This window comes from Leopardus geoffroyi, chromosome B4 (assembly GCF_018350155.1).
Source record: "Leopardus geoffroyi isolate Oge1 chromosome B4, O.geoffroyi_Oge1_pat1.0, whole genome shotgun sequence".
Taxonomy (NCBI): Eukaryota; Metazoa; Chordata; class Mammalia; order Carnivora; family Felidae; genus Leopardus; species Leopardus geoffroyi.
In genome coordinates, this window is record NC_059341.1 from 82,311,763 (window position 1) to 82,321,663 (window position 9,901).

Below are 9,901 nucleotides of genomic sequence, written 5' to 3' on the forward strand. Positions count from 1 at the left end.
AGACAGCAGATAAAATTATGACTAGCCTGGATAACATTCCCAAGATCATGTCGTCTTGTCCACCAGCTTGTAAAGACATTGCATGAGCCTTCATTTTAACATAACTTATTTCATTTCAAATGTTAAGATAATATTTATTTAGGTAGCAATACACAAGTTATCTTGGGGCTTCAGATCCTTAGAGAAATGTGAGTTGATATATAGAAATTAGTTGATGTATGTCCTTTTTGTAAAAATTGTACAGTGGATCCCAGAATTATTCTTTATTATCAGTATTTTGTGTATTTGCTTACAAATATAAGATGACATACAGGAAACAGTTTGCAAAGACCTTTGAAAAATACCAAAGTACTTACATTTAAACAAATTAAAGAAGCTTTTAGAAATGGCATTGTCTAGGGGCACCTGGGTGGCTCAGTTGGTTAAACAACTGACTTTGGCTCAGGTCATGAACTCACGGTTCGTGGGTTCCAGCCCTGCGATGGGCTCTGTGCTGACAGCTCAAAGCCTGGAGCCTGCTTTGGAGTCTGTGTCTCCCTCTCTCTCTGCCCCTCCCCCACTTGAGCTCTGTCTCTCTCTCTCTCTCAAAAATAAATAAAATGCAAAAAAAAAAAAAAATTTAAAGAAATGGCATTGTCCAAACCAGGCATATTTACCACACTTATCATAAAAATAAGTATGTCTTTAATATTTTCTCTCAGGAATACAATTTTGCTTTAATAAGATAAATTTATGCTTTGTACAAGTAATGTCAATTATGCATAATGCTATATATGAATAAAATTAAACCACACAAATTAATAGGAAATGTAAAACTGAAGAACATTTTTTAAAAAGTTATTTATTTATTTTAAGAGAGAGACAGACAGACAGATAGACCATGAGCAGGGGAGGGGCCTGACTCGGGGCTCTATCCCAGGAACTGTGAGATCTTGATCTGAGCTGAACAAAGAGACACTCAACCAACTGAGCCACCTACGTGCCCCTAAAAGAAAAACATTTTTCAAGTGCTACAATTTGAGAGTTTTGTGTGACATTTTTGTTCATTATAACATAAATATTTTGTGACTGACAGGGCTACATGATGTTTTGTGTTCTTATATAGAAATCTTTTAATAACTATTTTCATATAGTCTATATCAGACACCAAGTAATCATTTTTGTACAAGATTCAAAATAATTTATTTCATGTGTTAACACTAAAGAGATATATTTTATGTTTTACTTTTGCACAATGTGAATTTTATATAGTGAAGGTCAGCATCTATTATACAAAGGCAGAAGCCAAAAACATACATATCTGTGACCACAACGACTATAGATGATGGAAAGTAGAAATAATTCCCTCCCAGAAATTTTGTTGGTAAAGCACTATAGTAATATCATTAACAAATTAATTGGTAATCGTGAGTAAATATCAATCGTTTTAACAGCTCTGAAACCTCTGATGGATATAGAAAACAAAGGAGACATTACAGACTTAACCAAACTGTCTGGGCAGTTAAGCTTTTCTTTTCTTTTTTTTTTTTTTTTTTTTGAATGTTTATTTTTGAGAGAAAGAAAGACAGAGTGTGAGTGGGGGAGGGGCAGAGAGAGAGGGAGACACAGAATCCGAAGCAGGCTCCAGGCTCTGAGCTGTCAGCACAGAGCCCGACGCGGGGCTCGAACTCACGAACTGCGAGATCATGACCTGAGCCGAAGTCGGACACGCAACCAACTGAGCCACCCAGGCACCCCCAGTTAAACTCTTCTTAAGAGGATCTTAGAGGATAGCATCGGTCCCAGAATGGAAAGACCCTTTCCCTGAGGAGAAGCACAGGTCCCATCACACCAGGTCCCTGAAGTTTGGAGTTTTAAAAGGCAGCAGGCCCAGCTAGTGTAGAGCTCAAGGTGTACTGCATTGCTCCAGGCAGGCAAGTGACCCAGATACAGTGTGAATTCAGCCATCTAAAAAATGCCTGGGACGCCACAGAGGAAACAATTCACTCCTCTGAAACTGCAAGCAGTTTCACTGCTTAATAATTCACTCCCTGACAGCAGCAAGCATGGACTCCCCTCACTAGGAACGAAGGAGCAGGCTGGTGCCAGTTCCCTCCCCCACCCCTCAGCAAAAACCACCTTCGGTAAACAGCACAGCACCGATACTGGCAACTCAACCTGCTTACACCAAGTCCCAAGTCACTGTGATCCACCAGGACTGCTTTTCTAGGCCCAGTATGCCTTAGGACGAGCACAGCAGGCCCCTCCACAAGAAAACCAGCACAAACCACCACATACGCCACATCTACTGAAAACAGAGTTGTGCAGTTTCAGCTTTAGTGGAAATACTGTGAGGTCTCTTTTAGCAAGCAGATCAGAGCACACCTACTTAAAACTCACCACACTCTGGCTAAGATCCAAATACTTCCCACTGCACGCAAGGAGAAACTCTGCAGAGAACTGACCTGAGGGATAGAGCAGCCATAACGCAACAGCAGAGTGCACGAAGCATACACCAGAGACACTTCCTAAAGGATCAGGCCTGGGCAATATGTGACATCTTCTTCATAAAACCATTCCTCTCAGGACCAGGAAACATAAAAAGGCTTTTCTAACTCAGAGAAGAAGACAGATGCCTGAAGAAAATGCCAAGACTGACAAATTCCTCCAAAAAGAAAGAAAAACAAAAGGTCATGGCCATGGATGAAATTGAAACAGATATAAGTAATATATCCCATCCAGAATTTACAAGAACAAGGAAAAGGGTACTAGCTGTCCTTGAGAAAAGCATAGAAGACACCAGGGAATCCCTTACCACAGAGATAAAAAAAAAAAAAAAGCTGAAGACTAATTAGGCCAAAATGAAAAATGCAATAGCTGAGATTCAAAACCAGCTGAACGTGATGACCACAAGGATGGAGGAAGTAGAGAAATGAATAAGTGATATAGAAGATAGAATTATGGAAAATAATGAGCTTCACAAAAGGGGGAAACAAAAATTTGGGTCACAAAAGTAGACTTAGGGAGCTCAGTGATATCATCAAGGGTAACAACATTCATATTATAGCAGTCCCAGAAGAATAAGAGAGGGAAAAGGGGGCAGAACATTCACTAGAGGAAATTATAGCTGAAACCTTCCCTCATCTGGGGAGGGTAACAAACATCCAAATCCAGGAGGCACGGAGAACTCCCATCAAAATCAGCAAAATCAGGCCAACACCAAGACATACTGTAGTTAAATTGGCAAAATATAGAGATAAAGAAAAAGTCTTAAAACCAGTAAGAAGTCCCTATCTTATAAGGGAAGACCCATAAGGTTAGCAGCAGACCTCTCCACAGAAACATGGCAGGCTGGAAGGGAGTGGCATGATATATTCAAAGTGCTAAATGGGAAAAAAAAATCTACAGCCACGAATACTCTATCCAGCAAGACCATTTTTCAGAATAGAAGGAGAGATAAAGAGTTTCCCAGACAAAAAAAATAAATAAATAATAATAATAACACTAAAGGAGTTCATGACCACTATACCAGTTCTGCAAGAAATATTAAAGGGGACCCTGAGAGGAAAAAGAAAGACCAAAAGCAACAAGGACTATAAAGGAACAAAGAAAACCTCCAGAAACAATGACAAAAGAAATAACAAAATGGCACTAAATTCGTATCTGTCAATAATCCCTCTGAATGTGGGAGCCCTGGGTGGCTCAGCTGGTTAAGTGTCTGACTTCCTACGAGGTCTTGATCTCAACAGTTTCTGAGTTCGAGCCCCACATTGGGCTCTCTGCTGTGCACAGTCCACTTCGGCTTCAGATCCTCTACCCCCCTCTCTGCCTCTCCCCTGCTCTCTTTCTCTCCCCACCCCCCCGAAAAAAAAAAAAAAAACAATCACTCTGAATGCAAATGGACTAACTGCTCCAATCAAAAGACTTAGGGTGTCAGAGTAGATTAAAAAACAAGACCCATCTATATGCTGCCTACAAGAGATTCATTTTAGATCTAAGGACACCTGCAGATTGAAAGGGAGGGGACAGAGAAACATTTATCCTGCAAACAGATGTAAAAAGGAAACCAGGGTAGTCATATGTATATCACATAAACTAGATTATAAACCAAAGACTAACAAGAGATGACGCAGGGCACTATAATAAAGGGGTCTACCTAACAAGAAGATCTAACGATTTTAAATATGTATGCTCCCAAATTGGAACACCCGAATATATAAACCAATTCATAACAAACATAAAGGAACTAATTGATAATAATACAATAATAGTAGAGGACTTTAACACCCAATTACATCAATGGGCAGATCACCTAGATAGAAAATCAACAGGGGAAGAATGGCTTTGAACGACACACCAGACCAGATGGACTGAACACATATCTTCAGAACATTTCATTCTAAAGCAGCAGAATATACATTCTCTTCAAGTGCACATGGGACATTGTCCAGAATAGATCACACACTGGATCGCAAATCAGGTCTCGATAAGTACAAAAAGATTGAGATAGTACCATGCATATTTTCAGACCACAATGCTGTGAAACTTGAAGTCAACCACAAGAAAGAAATTGGAAAGACCACAAATACATGGAGGTTAAAGAACATTCTACTAAAGAATAAAGGGGTCGGGGTGCCTGGCTGGCTCAGTCACTTAAATATCTGACTCTTTTGAGAGACAGAGACAGAGTGTGAGCAGGGGAGGGGCAGAGAGAGAGAGAAAGACACAGAATCTGAAGAGGCTCCAGGCTGAGCTGTCAGCACAGAGCCCGACGCAGCGCTCAAACTCATAAGCCGTGAGATCATGACCTGAGCTGAAGTCGGATGCTTAACCGGCTGAGCCACCCAGGAGCCCTATATCTGACTCTTAATATTGGCTCAGGTCATGATTTCATAGTTCATTACATCAAGCCTCCATGCTGACAGAGCAGAGCTTCATTGGGATTCTCTCTCCCTCTCTCTCTGCTTCTCTCTCTCCCTCAAAATTAATAAATAATCTTTAAAAGAATGAATGGGCCAGCCAAGAAATTAGAGAAGAAATGTTAACGATAAATGGGAACAAATGAAAATGAAAACACGACTGTCCAAAACCGTTGAGATGCAGCAAAAGTGGTCCTAAGAGGGAAGTATATGGCAATACAGGTCTTCCTCAAGAAGGAGAAAAATCTCAAACAAGCAACCTAACCTTACACCTATGAGAGATAGAAAATAAACAACCAATGAAGCCTGAAGCCAGCAGCTGAAGGGAAATAATAAATATTTAACCAGAAAAAAATGATATAGAAAAAAATAGAACAGATCAATGAAACCAAGAGCTGCTTCTTTGAAAAATTAATAAAACTGATAAACCTTTAGCCAGATTCATCCAAAAAAAGGACTGAAGTAAAGAAAGTCACAAATGAAAGAGCAGAAATCACTACCAATAGAAATAGAAACAATTTTAAGAGAATATTATGAAAACTACATGCCAACAAAATGAACAACTTGAAAAAAATGGATAAATTCCTAAAAACATATAAATTACCAAAAGTTCAACAAAAAGAAATAGAAAAGTTGACCAGACTGATAACCAGCAAAGAAATTGAATCAGTATTCCAGTATCTCTCAACTAACAAAAGTCCAGAGCCAAATGGCTTCACAGATGACTTCTACAAAACATTTAAAGATAGTAATAGTAAATACCTATTTTTCTAAAATTATTCCAAAAACTAGAAATGGAAACAAAACTTCCAAATTTACTCTGTGAGGATTTTTCAGCCCTATATTTGGCTTAAAGAAAATAAAAATCTGTATGAGAAACCATACAATGATTACAGAGTTTGTTCTCTTGGGCATCTCAGATGACCCAAAGCTTCAGGTTAACTTTATTTATGGCTTATGTATTAAATGTCACCAGAAACCTAACCACCATTAACAGAATGTCACCTTGACAAAATGTCATCTCAAGATTACTATGTATTACTTCCTGAGGAATTTCTGCTTCTTAGAAATGACATTCACCAGTGTGTCTATCCCCAGATTTGCGGGGAACGATCATTACTAAAGTCAAGACATTGCCTATAACAATTGTTTAGCTCAGCTATTTTACTTCATCTTCATGGGTGTGTCAGAGATTTTTCTTCTCAGGGCCACGTCTTTTGATCATTACATTGCCATCTGCAGGCCTCTTCATTTCACCACCATGAACAAGAAAATCTGCACCCTGCTGGTCTTTGGGTCATGGCTGGGAGAATTCCTTACCATTTTCCCACCACTCATGCTCATCCTCCAGCTAGATTTCTGTGCTGCCAATGTAATCGATCATTTCTCCTGTGACTATTTCCCCATTTTACAACTCTCGTGCTCAGATTCATGGCTTTTAGAGATGATTGGACTTTACTGTGCTTTTGCTACTCTGCTCTTCACGTTGGCATTCATGATTCTTTCCTACGTGTGCATTCTTCGCACCATTCTGAGAATCCCGTCTGCTACTCAGACGAAAAAGGCTTTCTCCACATGTTCCTCTCACTTGATTGTCATTTCCATCTCTTATGGGAGCTGTAAGTTGAAATGCCATAACTTTATTAACAATTTATTTACTTTTCCTTCCTTGTTCATATTTTAGATAGCTAGTTAACAAACCAAAAGCATGAGCCCTGGGGGTCATATGCAAGACATGCATCACTGGGTTCTACGCCTGAAACCAAGACTACACTGTATGTTAACTAACTTGAAAATAAAAAAAAAGAAGGAAAAGAAAAACAAACAAACAAATAAATAAATAATAAACCAAAAGCATGAGGTTAGGTATTGATATTCAGCATAAACTCCTACAGATATGATTATTACTATTTCTGAAAACATTATTAAATGTGATTTGGTGATCTCTCTTTCCCTTGATCTCTTACTATGCACAACTAACTGTATGAATTCTAAAAACTGAATCTGCTCATCTTTAATGAAATGAATAAATGTAAAATATTCTGATTTCTCCAGGGAAATGGTCACTTAAAATAATTATGAAGAGAGCAAAAGACATTTCTTATAATTCTTCCAACCACTCAGTGAAGTCCACTGTAGAGATTTTGTTTAATTCAGGCAGAGAGAATGTTTCACATGAACTCTAATTTGTCAAGAATGAATGAGCGGTACCAGAAGTGAATTTCAGTGTAACTATGAAGCAGAACTAGATGTTGCCCATAATTAACTGAATTAATTTCTTTTCCTTTTCTCTAATATATTAAGTGGAACATGAACAACTACTTTATTAAACAATTTAATAAAGTGAAAAGACACAGGGTTACATGATCAGTAAAGCAAATTGCTTGGGAGAAACTCTCTGAACATGATGTCATTTAATGAGCTTTAATGAAAGAAGAGATAAATGAATAAATACATAAGATGAAAAAAAAACACTTTCAATATTAATGCATTACTAAGGGAGACTTCCACCCAACACAACAGAAAGAATTATTTAAAAATTTTTTATTTCATTTAAAACACCTGAGATGAAGTGGAACCACTCAAAAGGTCCTCTCTCAGACTGTCGAAGGGACATTATTTGGACTTTGATTCTCATGTACTTTTTTTTAAACAGAGTCATTTTCTTACCCTGAGCATCAGTGAATTTGCCATTAACCAGTTTATCAGAGGGCCATTGCGAATATTTACTTGATGGTCAAGATTTAGGGAGGGCAGGATATCGAAATGCTTTAAGAACTAAAGCCATGAAGATGCTTTCTAGCCTTATTTGCCAATGTTAAATGTTACTTTTAAATTTCAATTTTAAATAGCTCAGTGAATCTCTCACAGGAATCCTTAAAAGGCACATCAAACTTAATTGTGATGAAAAGAGTGGAAGGAAATGTGTATCTTAATAGCATAAGCCATTACACTTAACTGAAATAAATATAATTAAAATGTATACTTTTAATGTATATTTACATAAAAAGTATGTTATTTTTATTGTATTATTTAATGTACATTTAGTTGGTGAGATAACCACATGAAGTTAATTATTCCAGGAGATTTGGCAGGGAGGGGCAGAGAGAGGGAGACAGAGAATCCGATGCAGGCTCTACTCAGACAGCAGAGAGCCCGATGGGGGAATCAAACTCACCAACCATGAGGTCATGATCTGAGCTGAAGTCGGGCACTTAAACAACTAAGCCACCCAGGCACCCTTCCAAGAGATTTTAAATGCTGTAACTGGACCAGACATACAAGTGGCATTTAATCTAACAACAACAACAACAACAACAACAACAACAACAACAACAACAACAAAAATAGCTTAAAATATCTTAAACTGTTCCTAGGTAGGAATAATATTGTGGATGGTAGGGCTGTTATTCTAATACTGTTGTATGTGCAACATGAGGAAAAGAAGCAAATTAAAATTAACGTGATATTACGATTTTATCTAATGCTATTCATAGCCAGGGCCCTAATCATGAAATAAAGGAAATATAAATGTTTAACAGATAAAAGGGGGGGGGGGGGTACGAACCTAAAAGTATTGTAGTCTTAAGTTTGAATGATACATTTAAATTACGCTCAGAGACATTTTATTTGAAAATAAAATATATGTGTTTGCTGGCCCTCTCCACCAAAAATACCTACAAAGGATGATCGAACTCATAGCAATTATCACATCTAGTGCCCAGATTCTTTTTTTAAATTTTTTTTTTCAACGTTTTATTTATTTTTTGGGGGACAGAGAGAGACAGAGCATGAACGGGGGAGGGGCAGAGAGAGAGGGAGACACAGAATCGGAAACAGGCTCCAGGCTCTGAGCCATCAGCCCAGAGCCTGACGCGGGGCTAGAACTCCCGGACTGCGAGATCGTGACCTGGCTGAAGTCGGACGCTTAACCGACTGCGCCACCCAGGTGCCCCCTTTTTTTTTTTTTTTTTAATTTTTTTTTCAACGTTTTATTTATTTTTTTGGGGACAGAGAGAGACAGAGCATGAACGGGGGAGGGGCAGAAAGAGAGGGAGACACAGAATCGGAAACAGGCTCCAGGCTCTGAGCCATCAGCCCAGAGCCTGACGAAGTGCCCAGATTCTTAATGTTCCTCATCAATCCCAGATTTCCTAATCAATGGAAGGAGGACTCTTTAGAGAAATGACTCAGTCCAGTTCTCATACAGAAAAGTATAGCATGAGCCTGGGAACACTTGTCATCCAAGATGGGAAGGAAGCAATCAAAGAGGAAAAGTGTACTGCCCAAAAGGGAAGAGTTTTCCCCCAGCAGATGCACTCCAAAGAGATAGTGATCCCAATTTAAATCTCTCTTGAATTGTTTAAGTCAATCACTAATGTGACCTACAACAAAAGCAAAATCTATAAAGCCATGAATTCATGACAATACCCACAAAAAGATACTAGAAAACCAACCCTAACTACAGAATAGATATAAAGTAGGCATTCACCTGGAAAATGACAGATCAAGAACAGAACCGTCTTGCAGTACATAATGAATTAATGATCCTGCCATTGATAAACAAAGCCTGCTAAGAAAAAAAAAAAAAGAAGAAGAAGAAGAAGAAGACGATTAGACATGTATGTCCTGCTAAAAGTTTAAATTCCAACTCTAGAGTAGTCTTACAAAAAAACGTTCCCAAACCTAAACCTGGATTGAGCCTCTAAATCTAACTAGCAACTAGAGGCAGTCATGAAGATGAGCTTGCAATCAAGTGAGGCATGACTGCACATTGCCCTCTATAAATAATAATAGATTTTCTTGTTGCCTATTAGTTGGGCTTTTAGGGTAAAAACAAAATACCATTTCATTACTGCAACAAAACTGATCTATACGATTACCATATTATATACTTGAAAGTTGCAGAGGGGTGCCTGGGTGGCTCAGTCAGTTAAGTGTCCGACTTTGGCTCAGGTCATGATCTCACAGCTTATGAGTTCAAGCCCTGTGTGGGGCTCTGT

The 9,901-nt window shown here is 38.5% G+C and overlaps 1 pseudogene; it reads left to right on the forward strand.

Moving 5' to 3' along the window:
• The first annotated feature begins 5,769 nt into the window (after positions 1–5,769).
• LOC123591844 lies at positions 5,770–7,720 on the forward strand (annotated as a pseudogene).
• The last annotated feature ends 2,181 nt before the right edge of the window (positions 7,721–9,901 follow it).